The following is a 26,354-nucleotide window of genomic DNA, read 5'->3' as shown; positions in this document are numbered from 1 at the left end:
CACATTACTGCGACACATTCCGAGATGTACCACAAGGCATTATGGTGGTATGTCAGTAGTCGTATGCAATACCCACATCTGCTCACACATACAGCTGTCACTCTGGAACATAACAGTAACAGGTGATGTTGGCAACATGCTGTCTGATGGCTTCAATGCTAACATTACACTCTCTCACTCCCTACGTGGCCACATTCCTTGCAGGAACATTGCGGTGTACCTGCGGTCAAACCTACACAGTACTGACCTGCACTCTATATGTTCTAGGACACTGGCCCCTTGTCACCCTACAAAATCCCAGGCTGTGATGTCCACAGACTTCTGAACGACATGTCTCCCCACTGGGACACCATATTCAGTAATAGCTTTGTACAAGACATTGTGGCCCCTGACTGGCACACAGCGACAGTTACACTCCACACAGGTGGCGCCACAATGCACGACTGGGACTATTGCCCTACACGCCTGACTGGGCTGTTCTGCATGGCTATAGGGCACATCATCATGGACATCATTCGCTGAGTCTTTGTTGTGCTCCGGTCCTTTGATGCCAGCTGGGTTGGTCTTGTTGGGGCCACAGCATGCCTCCTACACCTGTTGAACACCTTTCATACAGTCACCAGAGTAGTTGATGATGACACAGGGGTCCACAAAGCCTACATTGTCCTCTCGCTGCCTTAAAGCACCATTCTCCATTCTGGTATTGACAACATATGCATCCACCTGCACATCAAAACATATGTCTCAGGATGTTATGCAAAGTGGCTAATGGACGGGACACACACACTGAGGGTGGCATACCATATCACATACCACATTCCAGTTACACTTGGCATACCACAGTCCTCAGTCATGAGGCCCTCATGTTCGGTATATGCTTCCCTGAGGTACAGGCTACCACTGAGGGGACTTCCCTGCCTAGCTTTACAGACCACTGCATACCAAGTGCCATTGTTGATCCACCAGCTGATACAGACCCCATCCATATGGGTGTCACTGTGACGGATACCCGATATGAACATCATGGCCTCAACCTGCATGACACTTGGTATGAACATCACCTTTGCAGTACACCATCCACCCACTGGTTATCACATAGGTGTTAGTCCCCTACATACATGTCACATTGTACATGTTCATACTACACATGTATATTGCACACACTCCTGTGATTACAAAATTGCCACTGTGGCATGGATATCCTTCTACGTGTCCACACTTGTCTGTACTGGGTGTGTAGCTGGTACACAGGCACCCATTGTACCTCTGAACACCGGACTTATACACACATCCATGGGTACAACACCCCACTTAGGGTGTACCTTACACAACCGCTACAGCTTTACATAACTCAACATTAAAACGCCATGACGTTTATTGAGCTACGACAGTTAAAGTTTGCGGCTGAAGTACAGACACCACATCTGTACACATTTGCAGACTACTTACTTAGGGGTGACCTCTGCTGCAAAGACAGGGCCCATGTCTGCAAATATGTTAATGGATATACTCCGCATACGCGACATAAACTATAGCCACTGTGAGCATGATGCTCATGGATATGTGCACACACGCAACAGTGTGTGGGATGTGCTTGGGGGTTGCATTCCCAGACCGTACACTCACCATGCTTTGGGACAAGATTCCTATGTACATCACGCATGGACAGTCAGTAGCAGTGTTTATGTGATACCTCACTTGGTGGATGGTGGACACATGTACGCCAGGGATCACTGCAGTGGCTGTACTGTGCAGAGATGCAGGTTACACATGGCTCTTCTGTTCACAGGACACTACCCTAGAGAGGTGCCACTGGTGTGCACACTGTAGTTGTTGTTACACATAGACTTGCCAGACTGCACGATACCCCACTATGAACCTGTGGAGCTATTACATGTCCTTTGTGCATGGTTACTGGAATAGCCCTTCCATTTAGATTAGCTGTCACACTATTACAATGTCCCGTGACTACAGGCCATATGTATCCTGTTATTGTAAACGCCAATCATGTTCTTGCTTGTCTGTCACATCTCTTCTGCTATTCTAGTATGGGAGTAATGTTCGCATCCTTTGCAAATGCACAGAGTGGCTTACATTATTTATTTCATCATAACTGTTTATACATAAATTAATTACATACTACTCACATCACTATATGATACCCTTGGAATGCATCATATGCCTGTTCTCCTGTGTAGCATATCTGACTACTCAATCTACTGTACTATACATTACACATGTTTTACATGGTATCCCATAATTCAAAGCATACTTGCACAGCGGGACCACCTTAGACATGTCATTGACGTTATATGCCCATACACATGCATACTGTTACAGTATATCCACATATACTATCCCCTGCTATGGCACGTACTTGTTGGACATACCCTGACACTGATGGTGGGTCATATGACATTGCTCTGTTTAAAGCCATCATGTTGCATCCCTTGTGGTGTCTGTGCTGTTTACCTTGTGACCCACTGCTGGACGCACATCTTCTACAAGCGTTAGTATGATCAGCAAGACATCACTACATAAATACCATTTTCCACTTTATGCATGGCGGACACTTTTAATTACTGCAAACCAGGCTATGCATACACTGACATAACTTAATACAGAACATACTATACATACAGTTAGTGTTCTACATACCTTGATATCGTTCCAGTATTTTGTCTGTATCTTGATCTTCTGTATTACTCTTTAAACTGTTTTACGGTATGAGCATACAGTTTGCATATCTGGCAAGTCATCCTTATATACGTCGATACCTGCAACATGTGGTTTACTGCCGCCAATTGGTGTTCCGGTGTGACTAATTACATACACTTCAGCTGTGCAGCTACTCCATTCACCAATTACGCAGCAACAGTGGGGTATAACTGAATTCTCCACTTGGGCGTTGGCCATTTGCTCTGCCTTCGGGGAGATGGCCTGTATTGTGTTTTGTTGTGTGTAATTGCAACTGCTATGTGTAGAGCCAAGTGTATTTTGGAGTCATGTCCCCCGTGGATTGTGTGTGACGGCTTGAGTATGTGGTTCTACCTGTGACTGTACCTGTCATCCCACCCGTCTTATAACGGACTATTGCAAACACCTGTAACATCACTGTTTGTTCCATTATATGATGGATACAATTTTGCATGGCACCTTTAAATGTGTCTCTCACAAGGTATGTTAACGGTTCAGCAGATGTAATTGACTAACTGGATGTTTGTGCTGTGATTACGGTCTGTATTGCTATTGTTTCCAGTGTGGGGGATGTAGGCGGGTGTACTTAGCATATATGGTTTTGTGGGGCTTGCATTTCTACGTAGTCCATATATATGTGTGTGGGCCCCTTCCCTAATTACAATGCTATCACTTAGTAGACTTCTGTTATGGGAATTTACTTTGGGCTGTTGTTAATTGGTTTCTATATGGTATGCAGGTGAGGTTGATACTTCCATACCTCCGGATGTACGGCGATATGTGCAGGGATATTTCTAAATGGCCGCTATCCCATGTATGTCTGTCCCAGATATTTGCAGTCATTGCAGTGGTGTTGGTGTCAGACTCTCTGTGGCATGGCTTGCCACCTTTTCATATGGCCATAGTTGGACATTTGCGGGTCACACAGTGGTGTTTACAGGCTGACATATAGCCACGGTCAGTACACAGGATAGCACATACTTTTATCCTCATTACATACCAATTGTTCTTGGACCTTGCCTACTTATCAGTTTGCATGTAACATTTCCGTTTCTTGTATACAGGCTTGAGTATTTCCTGCAACTATTGCATAATATTTGGGACATACTAATGTCCTAAACTCTCGGACAGTTGCCCTTTGTAATGTTTCATGTCAGGACACACCTGCCCAGGGAGGGGCTGTCCCTCCCAATGTGGGACAGGTGTTTACCGCATGCCTATGGCTAGCTATACCCGCACCTACCGTAATCATCTACCTCCGAGTTGCCACCTACAGACACATGATGCACACACACACACACACACATTACAGTCACAGGGAAACACACATGGCACCCTCAACACACACATACACAGGCTACACCACTCACAACCACAGTTGTACATGGTACCTACGTGGACCGCACCGCCGGCAGCGGTGACTACATGTCCTTACTATCGTCATATTGCTCATGGTTCTACTGTTCCAGTACTGTGTTCTTTCTGTCTTTCAGCCTCCTGGTTACACGTGTCGGTGTGTGACATGTTCCATAGTTGGTGGTATCCTATTTATTTGTACCGCCAAGGTGTTTTGAATGTGGTTGACCTATCTATATATTTGCAGATGTCAGTGACTCCTTAAATATCGACATATATCACACTATCGCCCTTTCTATCTGTATTATATATGTGTAGATATATATATATATATATATATATATATATATATATATATATATATATATATATATATATATATATATATATATATATATATATATATATATACACATATATATAGATAGATAGATATCTCGGACAGGGGTGGTGACAGGCATGCTACGCCTTTCATTGTGTGTTTGTCAGTGTATACTGTGTTTCCTGGACTCCACACATTTGTGTCTGTACCTGTGACATTACACACCTGCCATAGGTTAAGATTACCTCCCGTCCCACTTTACGAGGGACAGTCCCTCTTTGTGCAGTTGTGTCCTGCAAAATATTTGTGAACATAGCAAATGTCCTGCGACTTTGGGACAAACATATTCCCTATAGTTTATGTAATAGCTGCATAAAACTCTTATTCTGTATCTGACCCACCTACATGTTACAGGACATGGAACACGCACCTGAGAGAATTACTAGAATAAGCTTTTTATCTATGCAAAACACTGATGTTCTGGTTTTTGTACTGGCCGGGTGCATGTGTCGGCCTGCAGACATCTGGCGTATGTCCCACATTGGTCATTTGAAATGTGGCAACCCTACTGTATGTACATCTTAGCTAGCAATAGTGTTGGGTGATTGTATACATGATTGCCTGTTCCACTCCTGTCAGTGGTCGTTTTACCCTTCAGAGTAGGCTCTATTTGTTCAGGGGTGACTAATGCTGGTTTCACCTGTTCTGTACATCACTGACCGTGATCTGCGCAGTGGTCGGTGAAGCTTAGACCTGTTTCGCGCATATCCGTATAGTCATATTTAAACATCGCTTACTAGCTGTGGGCAACGCTTATTCCTGCTAATGTGTACTACACATATTCTGATGACCTGCATCCGGAATGCATTACCCGTGCCGTCGGGATTACGTTACATTCCTTGCAGGACGTGGGTCCGGGAACATGCACAACAGTCACTGCATGTAACACTTGGACATCTGGGGGTTGTACACGTATTATGTCATTTTGTATGTGAAGTACACTACAGCAGTTACTCCACACTACACTCACATGGATAACTCTGTTAATTTACAAATTGTTGAGTCCAGTTAATGGTATGTCCATGTGATGTTTACTGGCTGTACTCCGGCATACAACCGTGGATGCAGCATGCTGGGGTGACGAATACCTGTCATGGGTACATCCCCTGCCTTGACACAACATCCATGATTACATTTTGTGGAGCCCCTCAGTAACACAGCAGGGAATCCGTGCTGAGTGTGTGTAGGACAGTGCTTACACACATGCCCTCCCGCGATTGCCTCTGCTCCAGTAAGCAACAGTTGCTTACTCGATGTTGTGGTGACGGGAGTCACTGTTTGCCCCATTTGGTGTTTTGCCTCTGACAATCGGGCATGTACCTACCAATGTACCTGAGAACCTATACACACAGCACTGACAGATGCTGATAGGTGCATCTACTGTTCAGGTGTTGACATTTCCGTGTTCCAATGGCTGTTGCATGTACAATGTTTGAGGGCTGCCTATGTAGGATTCCACAGTGGGCCACCTATACATCACAATTTACAGGTGGTCGTGTTTGTGTGCCACCCATTTTACTGTGTGTGCAGGTGGAGAGGGCTGTCAGTCCGTGGGAGCCTACACTGTCAAGGTATGTGCTATACGTTCCCTCTTTGCCAAAGCATAGGCATATTGGGCATGCCTCTGTCTGCCTACTGGGCTGGCACATTGTGTCCATGGTCTGGATCCCTCTGTGCCTGTGTTGGCCTTGGCAATTGCAGTGGGCTGTGAGGCCCTCCCCCATTTTGACCCTGCTGCAGCTGTTTCCGCAGGATCATATTATGTAACATGGCACATACTATGAAGATGTTTGCGCACATGCCTGGAGAGTACTGCAAGGCTCCACCAGATGTGTCCAAGCACTGGAACTGTGATTTCAGCATCCCAAACACACTCTCTATGATGATTCTGGTTTGTGCGTGTGCCTCATTATGGCGTTCTTGCATTGGTGTGTGTGCATTTCTGATGGGGGTCATCATCCACGGCTCCAGTGCATAGCCAGCATCCCCCACAAGGTGGCCTTGTGGGATGTCCCCCCTGACAAATACCTGATACAGCTGTGAGGCATGCCAGATATGGGAGTCGTGGTAGCTTCCAGGGCTGCCAGCACACACATCCATGATAATGCCCTGGGCATTGCACATGACCTGGCAGTTGATGGAGTAGAATCCCTTGTGGTTTATGTAGCACCTACAATACTCACCGGGTGGTGACTTGATTTGTATGTGCGTGCAGTCTATCGCACCCAGTACCTCCGGGTAGTTTGCCACACGGTGGAAGTGACGCATATTGCTGGCCAACTCCTCCTGAGTTCGGGGGAAGTATATATGCTCATTGGCATGTGCTAACATGGCATCCAGGAACTGGTGTAGTACACTGGATGCCGATGCTTGTGAGATCCCCTTTATATCTCCAGTTGGCTTTTGAAAGGTACCTATGGCTAGTATTCGCAAGCTTACACATACCTTTGTGTCCACTGGGATGGGTTCCCCTCTGTTGTTTCTGGTTCTTAGGCATGGTCGGCACAGCTCTATTTACTGTAAGATGTCCCTGTCCACCCTGTAACACTCTACTATCTCCAGATCATGTAGCCCCTAGTAGGTCACCCTTGGTCTGAACACTCTTCTCCTCCTCCGAGGCCTATGGTGGTTGTCGGCATCATCCTCCACAACACCATCGGTCTGTAACACATGCTGATGAATCACAGCTATGGCAGTTCCCAACATGTACATTTTAAAAGTTCCCCATCTGTTTACGCCTATGGTGCAGTGTTTGGGAATACACAGGTGTGTGTTGGGTGCTTTCACACTTTATACTGTTTTGCTGTGAACTCTGATGAAGTCATAGGGTGTGTATGTACAATCGTGGCTACAGGGTATCTTCTGTGTTTTATTAATGGAACCACTATTGTGCTGCCTTTGGTGTTGCATTACATTTGGTTGCCGTGAATTACCTCCTGCCCTTCCATTTACATTTGTGCATGTTACACCTACCATTTGCTGGCATGCATCCAGCAGCCTGCTTTCATTTGTACTTTCCTAGACCTGGCTTATCTTGTGTAATGTGTTCTATTGCCAGTCTACTGTGGGTTTGCTTTGCTCTGCTATGACAGTTCTCCTATCTTTGCATTTCAAGTCCTCCCCTTCTTTCTTTGCAATCCTATGCCTCCCCTATCCTGTTTTGCAGGTTTCTGCATGCAAGCTTGTCTACTGCCATCGATTGGCCGCCGTGAGTTGATTGGTGTTAATTGTTCATTAGTACGCCAATTACCCTGCTTCAGCATTTCCTTCTTTTTTTCCCCTGACCTTCCTGTTTGTGCTATTGTTCGCGGTGCGTGCATCTGCTTACCGGGTTTCAGGCATGTTTTCATCCCCGTACACATGCGCTTCCGGGCACCATGTGTGCTCTCAGCTAAATGGTTCTATACCTTCCTCCCCACCCCTGTCCTGCAGCTTTGCTTAGCCATGGCCAGGCCAGATTTGCATTGCTCCAATGTGCTTACTGATACAGTGGCACACCCCTCTGCTGATGTCATGTATCACCTCTGATACACTCCTCGGTGTTATAGCGTTGCACCATCAGGTACATCCTTAATCAGGCAGGACATTTCCGATTCAGTATTACCTGCCTCATTTGCATGGCATTAACTACTAATTCATAGTTACAGTGCCGAACACTGTCGCGGGCCCTTGGCAACACTTGCGCCTTGCTTGTGCTGTGCCATGCCTACCATTGCGTATTATGGTGAAATCCTGATTTGTCTTACATTGCGATTTTATGACATTTATATATATTTCCTTTGTATTCCTGTTTGCGCAAACATTCCCTGTGGTTGTACTGTGCGTTACTGTGGACATGACATTAAATGTTTTTTTTAGGTGGTGTGCATCTTTTCTTGTACCATTGGCTGTGTATTTAGCCACTGGCATATGTTAACTTTTTAATACATGAGTCTGGTCCGCTTCCATAACTCCGATGCTCATTTTGGGAAAATGTAAACCGTGTTTTTTGGTTTACATTTCCATGGGCTTGCACCACTTCGTGAATTGCTGTATGCCTTCATTAGCATGGTGCGACACTGCGCATGGGGTGATTTGCATACCTATGCCGAGAGCTGCATAGATCTGGCATACGCTGGTAGTGCACATGGAATTGGTTCATACCTGAATTGCTCGGCGGACATATTTGGCGTTATCCCACATACGCTACACCTGCACCTGGTGGAAGCTTCATGAATCCGGGGGAGTGTTTTTTAAGCATCTTTATTAATTCATCACACTTTAAGTTACAACACGAGTCCACATACATTAATAGAAAATAAAACAAACATTAATAACAATGTATTTTATTATCATTGTAATTAATATATATGCTTTCTTTTAAACAATGTTCATGCAGTCCATTACATGGGGAAAATGGCTAGGTTTAAAATGGCCCACAAGGGCAATTAGCCTAGTACTAATCAATGAACCTATAAACAAAAGTTGTTCAATTCCTTCCTTCCTTTAACCCTCATTCCTTTAACAGAGCATTATTCTGCATGTATTGTTCCCCATAAATTCCATTTATTTCTACACAATTTGGTCCCTCCCTTTTCTAAAGATTTCATCTCCATTTCTTTATTTCTTTTACAATGTTCAAAACTTAAGCTATGGCTGGCTTAGATTTTGATTTTTGTTTTACTGTAGTACAGTGACTTTAAAACTGAATAATTATATCCAAAACAGCCACAGGAGTATCAAAGGTTGACCATGGTATAAAACAAAAACTAAAAGTCAAAAATAAATAAATAAATAAATAAAGCACTGATATCCAACATGGCAGTTGCAATAAAATGTTTATTCCAGATAAGTACTTTCGAGCTACTGCTCTTCTTCAGATCACATAAAAACCCATACACATCAACCAAATTTAAAATACTCATTATCCAGTAAAATTAAAAAATGTGATCTACACCCCTTCAATAGGGGCTTTAAGGACATATAACCATTTAGACCTGGTAATCGGTCTGCTTTTAAATCCGCTATCCACCTAAATTTATTCAATTTGTCTGATGTATAACACCCCCTCCCCATTATCTGACTGTATTTGTAATACCATCAATACAAATGTATGTCCCTCATAGGTTTAATATACTGGGGTAGGGCATTATGCTTTGCCCCTAGCCTAATGTCACTCATATGTTGTAACACACATTGTTTAAGCATTCTACTAGGTTTTCCTCACATAATATGAAGAACTAGATGTACATTTAGCTAAATACACAACATGTATGGAAGTCAGCATATATATTTGGGGTATATACTCTACCCATAATAGGATGTAAAAACATATTAGATCTATCAATGTACTGGCAGCCCTTACAATGCCTACAAGCATATGTACCCTTCCTAACATTCCTAACTGTCAGATTAGGTGGACCAACCTCTTTACATAAAAGATGTTTCAAACTCATATTATTCTTAAAAGTAAATCTAGGAAACTCCCTTACCACCTTCTTAAGATGACCATCTGGCTGCAAAATCCTCCATTTTTTTCTAATTATACTACAAATACTTTTATTATCACTGTTATAGTGCCTGAAAATGCTTATCTGGAATAAAAATTTTATTTCAACTGCCGTGCTGAATATCAGTGGGTTTTTTGTCTTTAAAACTGAATAATGGTAAACAGGAAATAGTAAAGATTACACATGGCTCTGGAAAGCTATTTATTTGGCAAGTGATATTTGTACAGAGTGTCCAGATTTTTATTACAGTGGACTATATTGTCATCGGCCCATGAATTATGAAAGAAAATTTCTACAAAGGCAATGCAACATCATAATTTGAATCGACTGCACTCTGTCCAGTCAATGGAAACTGCATACAGGAATAGAGCATGCATCCATGAATCACACAGCTAAACACAAACACATTGTGAGAATGATGTATGCGGACCATGGCATTTACTAAGAAGAAATAGCACTAAAAGTGATTGTCATAGTTACAAGGCACATGTTTACCAGTGGCATAATGACTTATTTGACCTTAGATTACAAGCACAGCTTACCATCACGATTAGTTAGGTCATAAAGAGAACAACTCCCTAAATCCATTAATTATTGGTCTGCATTGTCTTGTCACAGTATTTTGCAGGGAAGCAAGCACCACTGCACACCTCTATGTGGGGGTGTTACCCTCACACCTCCTACTAATTATATATACTAACTCTGAAACTGCACACTTTAAGTGAAAAGACATATTACCCCCCACTATGAACAGTGCAATCCTGCACACCACCAGACCATCTGCTTAGTCAGCCAAATGCAATCATTTAAAAAAGATGTCAGTCAAACACATACACAGTCAAAATTCTGCAGGATATATATATATATATATATATATATATATATATATATATATATATATATATATATATATATATATATATATAAACACTTTATAAAACCGAAATTCTGAAATACTGAATTTCAGAATCCCGAGATTATAAAGCCAAAAGCTCAAAACTCCGAAACCCCAGAAGCGCGAATTTCAAAATCCCGAAGTCCTGAGATGTTGAATTTGCACTTCTGGTATTGCGATGTGTGAAAGGATAGCCAGACATTCAGATAAATATTTATGTTTAAGGGTTTTGGTTTGGGGCTTTAGTGTGTGTCAGTGTGTTTTGTTACTGTGATGTGTGTGTGTGCAAGGGGAATGTAGCTTGTATGGTGGTGTTTTCATGTGTTTGTGTAGTGCGACCTTGGAGTAGGTATATTTAAGTGGGGGGGTGTGGGGGTGCAGCCCCCCACATGGGGGGGTGAAGGGGGGGCTTGCCCCCCTGCTTGTATGTAGTGTAGGTTTGTGTGTTTGTGTGTGGAGAGAAGGTGTGTATATGTGTATGTGTGTTGTGTATGGTTAGTGTAGGAGTCATGATTTTGAAATTCGCGCTTCTGGGATTTTGAGATTTTAAGGTTTAGGCTTTATGATCCCGACATTCTGAAATTCGATATTTCAGGATTTCGGGATTATAAAGTGAACCCATATATATATATATATATATATATATATATATATATATATATATATATATATACATATATAGATAGAAATGGATGCAAAAACATAAGCCATGATATGCATACATTGCAATCATACTTATAACAGATAAATACAAAATCCTATATATGCATGAAATATATACATATAAGATGTTGACAAGTACCACAGTTCTCTTTTAGCACTTGGTGCTTATGATTTCTGTTAGATTTTGGTGCATTTTGAAACATAAAATGTCACATTGTGATGGTGAAAAAAGTTTTTTTAATTTATTCTTTTATGTATGGTTTGGGGTAATAAGTTACATATCCATTGTCAGGGTATATGTTGCAAGAAAATTCAGTAAAGAGATGGTCTTTAAATGCACCATTGAAGCTATTAATGAATTATAAGTTTTTGTTGTCAGTAGGCAGGTGGTTATGGGTAGCAAATCCCACTTTACAGAAGTTATACATGAGAAAAATTATTGCCCTGTGAACTTCTGAGATGATAAGGATTGTCTTGTAAAGTAGTGCTTTACAATCTTGTAAATAACAGTACGCAGAATAAAATGGCCCTATGAGGCATTGAAAGCCATTTGGAGTTTTTTTAGCAAACTTCAGTTTTGTACCTGCTATGGGTAAATGAGAGGATTGTCTTGTAAAGTAGTACTTTACAATCTTGTAAATAACAGTACGCAGAATAAAATGGCCCTATGAGGCATTGAAAGCCATTTGGAGTTTTTTTAGCAAACTTCAGTTTTGTACCTGCGCGTCTGCTAATAGAATGACTCTGCAGATTTTATTATCAGCAGTCTGTATTCTGTAAGTACAGTGGGCTGACTATAACTAGAATAGACAGTCCGTATTCCTGTTTGGGTATTAAAATATTTTTAGCAGTGGCCCTGCAAGCAGTGGGTAAGAGGAGGTGAATGATCATGTAACATAGATTTAAACTGCACAAAGACTTTATCTGTATGTGTGACAAAAGAAAGTGTAGGGTCAAGTATAATGCCTAATTATGTCTGTTCAGTGACATTAAGTTTCATAATCCCATTAAGATTTGTGAACAGAATAAAAGGGGTAATGGGTAATTTTTTGGCCAAGACAAAGACTATGACATTAGTTTTCTTAGAGTTAGTTACTAGTTTGCTAGACATGGACCAGGTCCATAACTGAGTGAAGTTGACCTGTAACTTGGTTTGCATGTCAGAGTGGCTTTGCTAGACTGCAAAAATAGCATTTCATCTGCATATATTATTAATTTAATGTTTGGTAATTCTAGGGGGGACCATTGGCACAGAGGGAGAAGACCTAGTACAAAACTTTGAGTATACCTGTGTTAAGTGTACCAGTAGAAAGGGATGAGACATTACTACCAACATTGAAGTTCCTGTCTTTCAGATAGTTGTAAAACCAGCAATGAGTATTATTTTCAAAGTTTAGTTTATTGAGAAGAACTGCTTCAAAAATCTCTGTCTTCTCAAAAAAAAGGACCTGCAGTAATGAGTGTGTTATTCAGAATGTAATAAAATTGTATCAGTGGCCATTACCAGAGCAGTGAATCACCTTGCTGATATAGTATATCATCATATGGCCATAATATTAATAACTGTTTACCTATGAGCCATTGACAATATTTTTTCTGGCTCACTGTTTGCTGAAAATTTATTTTCATGAATTGTAAGCAAAAAAAATCTATAAAAACAAAACAATTTGCAAGCCCCCCTGCACTCCACAAAATTATGTGCACCAACTTCACCTTTGTTGCACAGCAGAGAACAAATCCTGAAATGTTCTCCTCCTGCACTCACAATACAACACATGGCAGTGAAACTCACCCCAAAGTAAAACTTTTATGGAAAAAGCAGCCATCCAAAAAGACAGTGATGACTCCTAGGTTAGCCTTAAATAACCCTTTATATACTCAACAGAACTGAATATAATAAAGGTGGATGTTTTCTTTCTTCTTCTGAATGTTTATCTTTTAACACCAGTGTGCATTTTAGTGTTTGTCCAGTATCTCAAAGTATTATTGGCCATGGCACAGGGGTGGCTCATGGTATAGGACTGCAGGACTGCAGCCTCCCTCCCCCAGCTGTAAAAACAACAAAACAAAAAAATAATTTTCGAGTCCCGGAACAAAATAAGAAAATAATTTTCGAGTCCTGGAACTCCTCCATGCATGTGTGACTGCACAGATGTGGAACTCCAGGCTGCTTTGTCAGCAGTCCAGATAAGAGGAAAGGCCACCTCTGCCCTGCAGCCCAGAAGTCTGAGCAGTGAAGACTGCACAGAATGGAAGATGTCTGGACTGCAAAGTCCGCAGGGTGGAGCCTGCTATCTTGCGAGTGAGCCCCCAGAAAGACATTGGAGCCAGAAACCTTCCCCAAGAAGACAGTTAGCTGCGTTGGACTATATGGACTCATGGCTGGAGCATTTTGGGACTGTTACTATAGCCTACTCTCTTGTTTTCAGGTAGGGAACCGAACTGAGTGTGTGTGTGTGTGTGTGTGTGTGTGTGTGTGTGTGTGTGTGTGTGTGTGTGTGTGTGTGTGTGTGTGTGTGTGTGTGTGTGTGTGTGTGTGTGTGTGTGTGTGTGTGTGTGTGTGTGTGTGTGTGTGTGTGTGTGTGTGTGTGTACCTTGGGCCCAGGTGGCAAGAGCCTGAATTCCCTACGCACCACCATTTGTAAAAACAATTACAGAATTTTCCCTCATACTTGTTCTGTTCCTCATAAAATCTGTGGTTTCGGTATTGTTGTGCCCTTACAAAGTCAGTAGTGCATTGGTGCAGTGCTAGCATTGTTGACTGACAACTGCAGGTTCTCTGGTTGGATTCTTGGTTGTGGAGTCTGCATTTCCTCCCTGTTTTTGTGTGGGTTTGCTCTGGTGTCCTCATATCTTACAAAGACATGTGTCTGAATTGAGTGGTTCTCCCTGGGCCTCTGCTGGAAATTGGCTTTTGTTTCAAGTCAGACTTTCCTGGTTAACAGATGTTAAATAAAAATGACAAGCATTTGAATTTCAGACTTCATATTATTCAGAAAGTACATGGTAACACAAAATATTTTATTCTAGCAATTTTCTAAGTTTATAAGATGGATATTTGAAATTTGTCTCTATTCTTGGGACTGTATTCCCCCTTTATTGGCTTTGTCCAGGCTTTTTGTGCTAAAGTTGAGAGCTATGGTAAGAACTGAATTCACTGAATATGTTTGTGTCCTGTATTCCCCCATTACTGGCTTTGTCCAGGTGTTTTTTGCTAAGAGGTTGAGAGCTATGGTGAGAACTGAATTCACTGAATATGTTTGAGGTCTGTATTCCCCCATTACTGGCTTTGTTCAGGTGTTTTGTGCTAAGAGGTTGACAGCTATAGTGAGAACTGAATTCACTAAATGGTAGTCATTTAAGTTTCAATCTTCCTCTCTTTCACAAAACAGCTGATGTGGCATAGTGGTATGTTGCTCTGACTGTTTTGCACAGGGTCCTGAGTTCAAGACATGGCTGTGAAATGTATGGTGGTAACCCAGCATTTTATTCCAGCAACTTTCCAACATTATACAAACAATGTTTAAAATGTGTCCCTGGTGTTTGGTCTTTTGCCCCCCCCCACCCCCAATAAATTTAGGCTTTTTCCAGATTTCTTGTGCTGCAATGTTCACAGATACAGCTGAGTGAGTAGATTTTACAAGGAGCTGAGAGTTACAGGGAGCAAATGTTTAGTACTGCTTAAAAGCTGCTTTGGCTTTCATTGTTAATAGCACAACAGGTAGTATACAGAAAGACGTGGGTTCTACTCCCACAGTAGATCAATGCATTGCTGATGCTTTACTCTGTTGCAAATGGGGTGGATGCTGTGCTCCTTTTTAGCGAAGATACCTAGTAGCTATGACCCTGTTATCAGTTTGCCATCCGTTTCCTATTGCAGCATGACTAGCTTATCACTTTATAGTGTAAGATAGGCAATTTATTCCTCAAGGGCAACAGACACTTTATTTGTAGATGAAACAATGAACAATAAAGTTGTCTGCTAGCAGCAACCTCTTCATTGGTTACAGATCTCTTTAATGTGGAATTATTTCGATGACTTTTACTTCTACAGAGATTGTCCATATGTACTGATACTGGTGGACTATAGAAGTTTGAGTAGACTTTTATGATTGAAATGTTCTGAACTGGGCAGTTTTGTCATTATTGGTGCATGCATTTTGTTTCATTGTTTACTCAAAAAATGTTCAAAACAATAAATTTAAAATGCCCTCTAAAACTGTACTGTATTGTACAAGGAATATAATTTAATACAATAAGGAAGGTGTATGAAAGAGCATTTGTATGTTTCATGTGCAAGGGGCCTGTGATTTGAAAACAGCCCAAACCCAAAGTTAATCTTTGTCTGCCACTGACAAAATGTATTTTCTTTGAATGTGGGTTCCAATGCTGTTTCAATGAATGTGAGTTTCAAGGGCAGAGAAGTTTTAATGCTAAGTCTGTTTTCATTGGGAGACTGCATTGCTTTGTTTAGCAGATATCCATTAGTGTTTGCACTGTAAAATGCAAAATAAAACTTTCAAATGAAGTCTAAATCATCGCAGAAGTAAAACAGTATGAACATTAGTGTTTATGGTAAATTGGGTGAAATAGCTAAGTAATGGTTCATTGGAATGGCTGCAGGGGGGAGGCTCCATTCGACTATGATTTTGTGAGGGGGGGAAGGGCGGCAAACTCAGACAGCCCCAGCTGAACTATACCTCTCAAATGACCAGATTTTTGCAGAATGAATCGATTTTTGCTTCTTATTTTTGGTTTGCTCCTCATAAAAATTGTGGTTTTCTGGCAAATCATTTACAAATGAAGTCACTAAATAATGACAGACACTGAGTTTCAGACTTCATAATCTTAAGAAAAATGCATGCTAAACAAGACCTGCTATTCTATCAACTGTCTCAGTTTATACAAGAGCAATTTTTAGTACTGTTTATATGTTTCCCCAATATATTTGGCCTTGTCCAGATTCCCTGCATTAACAGGTTGAGAGATATGTGCAAATAAATTGCTTTATAGAATTAGGCATATCCAAACCTCTCAACTGTCCCCAATTTTGGCTCAAAATATTGCTCTTCCCCTAATAATCCCTCCGCAAAATTGCATTTTTGGAAGAAAACTTGGAGGGTTTACAATTAATAAATAACTGTAATAATCAGAGTTATAGATTACTTTCATTTCAGAAATGCATGAAGAATCTTTTATTTTGTCACCTGCTCAAGTTAGCAGTACTACTATTAAAAAAGTGTCCCTTCTTTGACAGGTTCACAACTGTACTGTGTGGCTATTTTATATTTTTGCATCACATTTTTGGTCCGTTTTTCATAACATTGTGTTTTTTTTGGCAAATTAGTGGCAAATCTTTATAGGTTCATAGGTTCATTGGAGGGTACTAGGCTATTGGCCCTTGGGCCTATATAAGCCTAGCCAAAAAATTACCCTGGCTTTCGCCACCCAAGAAAATTATCTTCCTGTGCCCCTGTCGAGCAGAGCCACAGAAGTGACCCCATGGTGAATTTCCTATCTCCCATCCAATCATCAAGATTTTTCTTGAAGAGTGCTAATGAGGAGGTCTGTTTGACATAGATAGGTAGTCTGTTCCAGAGTATGGGAAGTCTCTGGGTCAGGAATCTATCCCTCCAACATGTTCTGTTTATTGTGATGACAAGGTTTAGGTCCCTAGAGCATGTAGCTGGGAGGGATTGGGATTTCTTTAAGTGGAGCATGTCCAACAGCTCTGGGTTTGACATAGCTTTGTATGTTAGGCAGAGATCGCCTCTGAGTAGGCGATATGGAACGGAGTAAAGCTGGAGTTTTTTGAGACCGTCTGTATAGGGCATCTGTTTGAGGCCAGTAATCCTCTTTGTTAAGTATTTTTGTGGCCTGTCCAGTTGTTGTAGATGTCTTGTGAGGTACATACCAAAAGTAGCGTTGTACTCTATAATGGGTCTAATGAGTGATGAGTAGAGGGGAACAATGACCTCTTTTTCTCTGGATGAGAAACCTTTTGTGATGAGGTGAGCCACATAGAAGGATTTCCTGACCACTGTGGCGATGTGATTATCAAAGGAGAGACTACTGTCCACCTGTGTCCCAAGGTCTCTTATCACAGTTTCAGCATTAAGTAGACTACCAGTTATGTAGTAGTTTATGGGTAAAGAGTTTTTACCAAAGGGGATGACAATACACATTTTGGCATTGAGCTTTAGGCCATGGCTTTGACAACTGGCATTTGCCTCAGTGAGGCCCTTTTGTAGTATGTCCACATTGTTAGGAGTTTTTATTATGGCTCCAAGTTTGCAGTCTTCTGCAAACTTTATTAGCCAAAGACCTTCTGTGTTAGCCTGTACTTCAGAGAAGTAGATACCAAACAGGAGTGGACCCAGGACTGAACCCTGTGGTACTCCACTTGTCACTGGTCTGAAGTCGGATTTTGAGTCTGCTACTTTCACAGTGTGGGTTCTGTCCGTGAGCCAGTTGGCAACCCATCTTGTGACATAGGGATTTATACCTAGTTTAGTGAGCTTATCTATAATTCCAGAGTGGGGGATGGTGTCGAAAGCCTTGCTGAGATCTAGGCAAGCTGTGCGAACCACCTTACCCTCATCTATGGCTTTGGTGACTGCTTCAAAGACGTCAATCAGGTTTAGGAGACATGATATGCCTTTTACAAATCCGACCTGGGTAGGGTCCAGAGTTTGGAGATTACCAATGTCTTTATTTATGAGTTCCATGATGATACATTCCATGGCCTTGCAGACCAGGCTCATCAGGCTAATGGGTCAGTAGTTCCCAGGGTCTATCATGGCTCCCCCTTTGTGGAGTGGGATAACTTCACGGTGTGCCATTCAGTGGGCACAAAGCCTGAGGTGAGGCTATGACTGAACATGGTACTTAGGTAGGGTGCCATTTCATTCTGTAGTTCGTGTAGAACGCAGCCTGGGATATTGTCAGGTCCCATGGATGCTGTTTTCTTGGCTTTGGAGTGTGTGGGCAGGATTCACAATGGCTTTCACGGAGTCTAAGAGTAGTGCAATGCTCCATGCAGCCATCATGTCCGACGAGCGATCCACGAACAGCCTGTAGGGGCGTGTAAGAGAGCTCCTAAAACGGCTCTTATACGGACAGGGCTTGGATATGCAAATTACCTCACTTGCAGCCGAAAGGTATGCAAATGAGGTAATTTTGCGATCCAGGAAGCACAAACCTGTCCGAGTAAGAGCCGTGTTATCTGCAGAAATGTACTCAGTTGACAACTGAGTACCATTCTGCAAATAGCACAATGGAGCCTTGTCATCTGCAAATAAAGGTTGCATATGTTCCGGGAAGCATGGCAATGGCCAAATATGTGGCCACTGGCAATGTACCCCCATGCAAAATTAAAATAAAGAATTTTTTTTTTGGCGATCGCTGATGTTTAAACGTAGCGCAGCACTGCACAAACAGGCTGCACTGTAAAAAACAGAAAAATAAAAATTTAAAACCCACAAACCATGAATATACAATGTAAGGGAATAGCAGGCTGAAAACAACATGGCCACCGACTAGGGGTTGCTAAGGGGGGAAGCTCCGTGTAAGACATGTAACTAAGCATTAGTAGGCAATCCTATGTAAATGAGTGTTAGGATAGTGAATCGCACTTTTACATAGCAAATGAGCACAATCCCTGGAGTGTAGGAGTAGGATAAGGGGGAGTAACAGAGTAAGAGATAGGTGACATCACAGGGGAGTATGTATGAAAGAAATGCAGCTCAGTGGAGCAGAATGGCATGTGAAAGCTGTCAGTCACACATCATGGAAAAAAGGTGTGTCAAGAAGTAGACATGGGAAAACCAAGAAATGGAAGGTGTACACTGTGGATAACACCAAAGTTTCTTGCTGGATGTGCATGCGCACGTGTGCACGCTCGGAGGCCCGAGTGAGATAGGGTGCGCGCGTGCAAGTGCGAGTGCGCACGTTTAAGCTGGAGTAAGCATGTAGAAGCTTGTTTAAAGACCTGTATGCTCATTTGCGCTGGTGTACACATGTTTTATCCAGAATAAGCAAGTTTTAGACCATCTAAGCATGTGTGCATGCATGTCAGCTGCTGTGAGCGTGTTTGCGCTTGTTTGAGCGTCACCCCCCCCCTGAGGAAACAGAAAGGAAAAAGGAAGCAGAAGAAATTGTAGGAAACTACCAGGAAATACTAGCAGAGGTAACAGGTGAAAACAATCAGAAGCAGGCAATTACACAGGCAGAACAGTAGCCCAGCCCAGCACTTAAAACTCTGTAAACAACAGTGCAGTATGTTTCTCTCAAGAGACACTGCAACACTGGAGTAAGCTATTAGAAGTGAAAACTGAAAAAGCTTCACTCAGACAAAAAATGTTAGGGGCTGTCATAGCTGTTATAAGGTGACATATGCAACATGCTGAGGGTAGTGACAATGTAAATGCTGCCAGACACCCCACAGTGAGGAGACAGAGAAGAGTGTACAGGCCCAGGGTCACCTACCACGGGTTACATGAGCTGGAGATATTGGAGCGCTATAGAGTGGACAGAGACCTCCTACAGCAAATTGTTGAGCTGTGCAGGCCACGCCTCACACACAGAACCAACAGAGGGGAACCCATCCCAGTGGAAACCAAGGTATGTGTTGGCCTAAGAATACTAGCAACAGGTACCTTCCAGAGACCAACTGATGATATAATGGGGATATCACAGGCATCAGCATCCAGGGCACTGCACCAGTTCCTGGATGCCATGTCAACACATGTCGATGATCATGTATATTTCCCCAATTCCCGTGAGGTATTGGCCAGCAATATGCATCTCTTCCAACAAATAGCAGAATACCTTGAGGTAGTGGGTGCAATAGACTGCACGCATATATGCATCAAAGCACCAACCAGTGAGCGGGGTAGGGCCTACATTAACCGCAAGGGCTTCCCCTCCATCAACTGCCAGGTCGTGTGTGATGCTCAGGGCATAATAATGAATGTGTGTGCTGGCTGCCCTGGAAGCTACCATGATTCCCATATCTGGCATCTGATGCAGCTGTACCAGACATTTGCCAATGGGGACATCCCACATGGTCACCTACTGGGGGATGCTGGTAATGCACTGGAGCCGTGGCTGAGGACACCCATCAGAAATGCACACACACTTGAACAGGAACGCCATAACGAGGCACACGCACAAATACGTAATGTAATAGAGCGTGTGTTTGGTCTGCTCAAGTCACAGTTCCAGTGCCTGGACACATCTGGTGGAACCTTGCAGTACTCATCAACTACATGTACCCAAATTGTCATGGTATGTGCTATGCTACATAATATGATTCTGCGAAAACAGCTGCAGCAGGACCAGCATAGGGCAGGGCCAAACAGCCCCCCACCATTGCCAAGGCCATCACAGGCAGAGTGTGACTCAGAGGAGGAACAACCTGAGCCTGCCCCAGTAGGCAGAAGGAGGCATGCCCAGTATGCCTTGGCCTTGGCAAAGAGGCAACGTATAGCACATACACTGGCTCAGTAGGAACCCTGGAAATGATACCTCTCTCTGACTCACACATATAGTAAAAAGGATGCCTAAGTTGACACAACCTGCTTTCAAACATGTACAGGGAGTGTAGTATGTGCACCCAACATAGGCAGCCCTGCAGCACCACCTGAGGCATGATTGCCATGTGTTAAGCAATGTAACACCATGTAGTATATGCAAACTTGATGACCCTGACTAACATCCTACCCTCACCAAGCATGATGCCACAATATGAAGACAAGATGATCAATTACAACAATTGGCTTAAGTATTGCTGTTAGTCAAAGGGGATCTAATGCCTTTCAGCCTACGATGACATGCTGAGCAAGACACGATGCTCCACCCACTAGGGATGGCTTGCACCTATCACCCCTGGCCTTTTGGATACTGGCAAAGGCTGTTGTCACCCCCATAGTGCCTTGAATAGGTAAGGCTCAAAATACAAACCCACCTCCATAGGTATCACAAGGGATAAGAAACTAGAAGTAATGCTACCCAATGCCAGAAGTCTAAACTGCAAGATGCATGCAGTCCAAACTCTCCTCAGCATGGAGAATGTTGATATCTGTGCAGTAACAGAAACCTGGTTCAAGGCTCACAAGAGCACCCAAACACTACCAGGTTACACCTCATACCATGCTTTACAGCCCCAAAACATGGAACAAACTACAAAAGGAGGGTGACTAACAATAATTGTCAAAGATAACCACATCCCCAGGTTGGTGCCACAGCAAGAAGCAGCACGGATTATCCACAGGCAAGTAACAGTGGCTAAAACTGCCTCCCAGTTCGTAGCCTGCTACAGACCACCCTCCTAAATCCAGGAACCTCACTTGGCCTACTTGAGAACACATGAAAATATGAAGGTCTCTCCAAAGAACATTATATTGGGTGACTGCAACTACCCAAACATAGACTGGGAGCATTATTCTAGCTTCAACACCCTAGGCTAAAGGTTCCTAAAATTCATAAACCAAAATGCTATGGAACAACTTACCATTCCCACAAGAGGGGTAAGCATACTGGACGTGATAATCTCCAACATGGGGACTCTATGCCCAAGAACAGAAGTGTATCCCTCACTGGCAAGATCAGACCATAGAGTAATCTCACTAGATATTCACATCCCGACCCCAGTCCCTGGCCAGAAAACCACAGTGAAAAACATGTGTAAGGCAAATTTTGCACTCCTCCAAACTGAGGTAGAATCCATTAAAGCCCTTGTGCCTGTGGAAAATATGGCCCAGACCTCAGAACCCTTTATAACTGCATTCTATGAACACCTTCAGGAATGCATGGATTATGCAATCCCAAATAAAACCAAGACTCAATCCTCCAAATGCAGGTATCTGGCCTGGTGGACCCCAGCCATTACCAAACCATGCAAGAGAAGGAGGAAGCTACTACATGATAGAGCAAACCCCAAAAAGGGAAGTCAACTCTGATCATTATTATGACAAAAAACTATGGCCACACATAAAATCCTCTAAGGCCAGCTACAAGATAAAAATTGCACAGGACACTAAGGATAATCACAAGGCTTTCTTAACTGATGGTAGGAACCTGGGTGGGAATTCACAGATATGCTCAGAATTAGTCCAAAATGACAAACAATACACCAAACCCACACACATTGCCAACATCTGACCTGACAGGTTCAGTGCAAAATCCCCCCCCCCCCACCAAAAGGCCAAATATCTATCCTAGCAGAGTGCTGGCCCCCTGACATTGCAGATGCTCAGGTAACAGTCAGTGTCTCCAAAGCAAAACACACAGCATCAATGGGACTAGATGGTGTCCTTGGCTGTGTCCAACATGAACTCCAAGAAGAATTGAACACCAAATAAAACTACTGCTCAATCTCAGCCTTACCACAGGATATGTACCCAAAGAGCAGTGCACAGCAACAGTGGTCCCTCTCCACAAAGGTGGTGAGTGAATGGATACTGCAAACTATCACCCCAGAATCCTGACTAGCTTGGTCTGCAAAGCTATGGAAAGGATCATCATGGACCTCAGAAATAAATATATTGGGGACCTACAGACACTGGACGCTACCCAGTGTGGCTTTCTTAAGGGCAGATCCTGCCCCTTAAACCTGGTTGATTCATTTGAAACAGTCACCAAGGCCATTGCTGAGGGGAAGGTGGTCCACACAGCCTATCTGGACCTTGCAAATGCCTTCCATACAATACCCCACTTGTTCATTATAGATAAGCTCACCAGCTTAAATATAAACCCCTATGTCAGTAGATGGGTTGCAAACCAGCTCAAGGACAGAACTGACATGGACAGAAATGCTGTAGCCATGTCAGACTCCAAACCAGCTACAACTGGCATCCCACAAGGCTCGGCCCTGGGACCTCCCTTGTTTGGTATATATTTCACAGAGGTACAGGCCAACATGGAAGGACTGTGTCTGAACAAGTTTGCAGATGACTACAAACTGGGCACCATATCTGACCCTCAAGCTGACACAAGCATCCTACAAAAGGGCCTCATAGAAACAGACAACTGGTGCCAGAGCCGTGCCATCAAGCTAAATGCAGAAAAGTGTATAGTCATCCCCTTTGGAAAAACAGTAAATGCCCACCAATTACCACATAGATGTTAACCCATTAAGTACTTTAGAAGTAATAAGAAACCTGGGGACACAAGATGATAGAAATCTTGCATTTGACAACCATGTGGCCGTAGTGGTTCGAGAAACATTTCACATAACCACCTAATCATGAAGGTATTCACATCTAGATCAGGGGAGGTCATTGTGCCTCTTCAGTCATCCTTCATCAGGCTCACAATTGAGTACAATGGCCCTTGTGGGATGTACATTAGCAGACAACTCCAGCAACTGGAAAGACCCCAAAAGTACCTCACCGGGAAGATCAAGGGCTCTAACAGATGCCATGTGTTGCCTGATTAAACAAACTGCAGCTCCACACAGTGGCATACTGCCTGTCCAGAGATGATCTGTGCCTGATGTATAAAGCCATGTCCAAGCTGGAATCAATGCACATGCTGCACCTTGAAAATCTTTATGCCATTGAGCTATGCACATGAGAGACCTGAACCTCATCACTGACATAAATAGGACATGCTGTAGTGATTGATCCATAACCCAGAAGCTCCCTCCACTCTTGAGTAAACTCCCAGTCCAGGTTAGCCAGAGAGTCCCTCATTGACTCTCTTCAAGAGGAATCTTGATGAGTGGATGGGAGATTGCATGTTTACCCTGGGTATCACTTTTATGTCACGGTTAGACAGAGGCACAGTATACTAACCTTGAAAATGTCATGGCAAACTCCAGTTAAAATGTGTGTTGAAGGACAAACACACTCTCTGACTAGGATTACAAATGGCCTAGGGCACATAGCCTAGTGTTTGTCAATGTCCACCCGAGTTGCGGAAAACACTACTAATGTTGGACAAGCCTGGTTTAAGTAGGCCATAGCTGAACAAAATGCAACATGGTCATATTTGCACAACTGGCCCTTAACCAGTCTGGTGCACTCAGTATGAATATTTAAAGCAGTGATAGGACTGAAACCCAGGATACTGTCCACCACAGTGAAAGGACTGAACCAGTACACTATACAATATTACAGTGTTTGGTCAGTATGAAAGAATGTTGACAAGTGTATGCAAACTATCCCATGGAAACCCTGCAGGCACAGTATAATCCTTGTTGGGTTCAGACACAAAGCAGTTGGGCAGTAAGAATACAACATGACTTCCAACACACAACTATAAATGTCAAATATTGTTCAAGTTCACACACAACCACAAATGTGGTGGACCTCAGATCTCAACATATGGAAAGGTCACACTGGGCATGCTCACACACTTTGATAAATGAGACATATGTCAGGCAACAAACCATGGAAAGCCTGAATTGGGCATGCTCACACACTTAGGCCATGTGTCATTATAGCAGTTGGCCACACATATCTGGCATTTGTATGTGTTAATCCAGGAACCTCCCACAATACAGCAATCTGCCCAGTGCCCACAGTTAAATGACAACAGAGACATAAGTAATATTCAAACATCTTCCACAGATACACAAGTTGTTCATAGAAACAGGGAAAGCTATGGCAATAAAGACCTGCAAACAGTTTATCAGCAACAAATATTGTGCATCCGAAATAAACATATCGGTGTAGAGGTCAATACTAGGCTGTTTGACCTAGGGAATACATAAGCCTAGCCAGAGTGTATTTGGCGTCTGCCTCCCCAGTACAGTAGCCTACTGTGCCTCTGTAAAGTAGGTCACAGAAGGCACCATTTAAGGCTAGTGTGCTGTGCCTCAGTCAAGCAGGGACACAGTGGAGATCCCAGGGGTTGAATTTGCAATGTCACATCCATGTGGCTAGAGTTTGCTGGAAGAGGGTTGGCGAGGGGCTATGTCTAACATTAATTGGGATTCAATTCCAGACTGAGGGGAGCCTTATCTGCAGTGTCTGGACAATATCACTGTCAAAACTTGCAAGTGATGATTTTGAGGGATTGAAGTGTCTTTCCAATACTGTTCAGAGATGTCCTCCCTCTGTGGGATATTGCTCTGTAATGTATTAGCTCCCTCCTTCTGTTGTACAGCTTATATATGGCTAGTGTAAACCAGACAGGTCTCCTGTTGTGGAGGAGTCTTGGTTTTATTTGGGATAGCATGATCAATGCAAACCTTCTGGATGCTCCTAGAATGCATTTGTAAAGGATTCTGCAGATAATATGCATAATGTATGGATGTATAATCCTCCAGCATGGGGCCTTTGAAGTATTCCACCCCAATCTTCACAAGTGCAAATTCTGCTTTTGAGAAATACTTTGTTAGCAGTGATTTCCTTGCCTAGGGGGGGGGATGGGATATGGACGTCCAGGGAAAGTTGGTTATGGTCAGATAATAACAATGGTGGTCTACCTCTGGTGTGGAACATAGAGTCACCATGTTGCTGATGGTCAGGTCCAATATGTATTCCCCCTTGTGGCTGTGGGGACTGGTTCTGCCATAGCACATGGATTCACAAATTGTAGTGGCTGTAGGGTGATGTTGTTGAGGCCTGAGTAGTTCCCCCACTCAATATTCCTGTACCTGAAGTTAACCACTGTAATGGTGTATGTGAACACCTTCATATCCTACACTGTTCCCAGGGAAGCCAAGTGTGGTTCCTGGATATGGGAGGAGTGGTCTGAACTACACACCAAACCAAAAGTCAGTTTTGCACAATGCTAGTTGTATATGTATGGCCTGTCATGCTTAGTGCAGTGGTAACAACCGAGAGGTGTGTGTATCTGTGATGTATATGGATACACCCCCTGGTTGTGTTGTGTGTTACAAGTCCTGTGGTCATGAAGCATG

The sequence above is a fragment of the Protopterus annectens genome, chromosome 3.part0 (assembly GCF_019279795.1).
Source record: "Protopterus annectens isolate FY-2018-M chromosome 3.part0, PAN1.0, whole genome shotgun sequence".
NCBI classification, from domain to species: Eukaryota; Metazoa; Chordata; order Ceratodontiformes; family Protopteridae; genus Protopterus; species Protopterus annectens.
The sequence above is the reverse complement of the archived record's forward strand: the minus strand, read 5'-3'. Positions refer to the sequence as shown.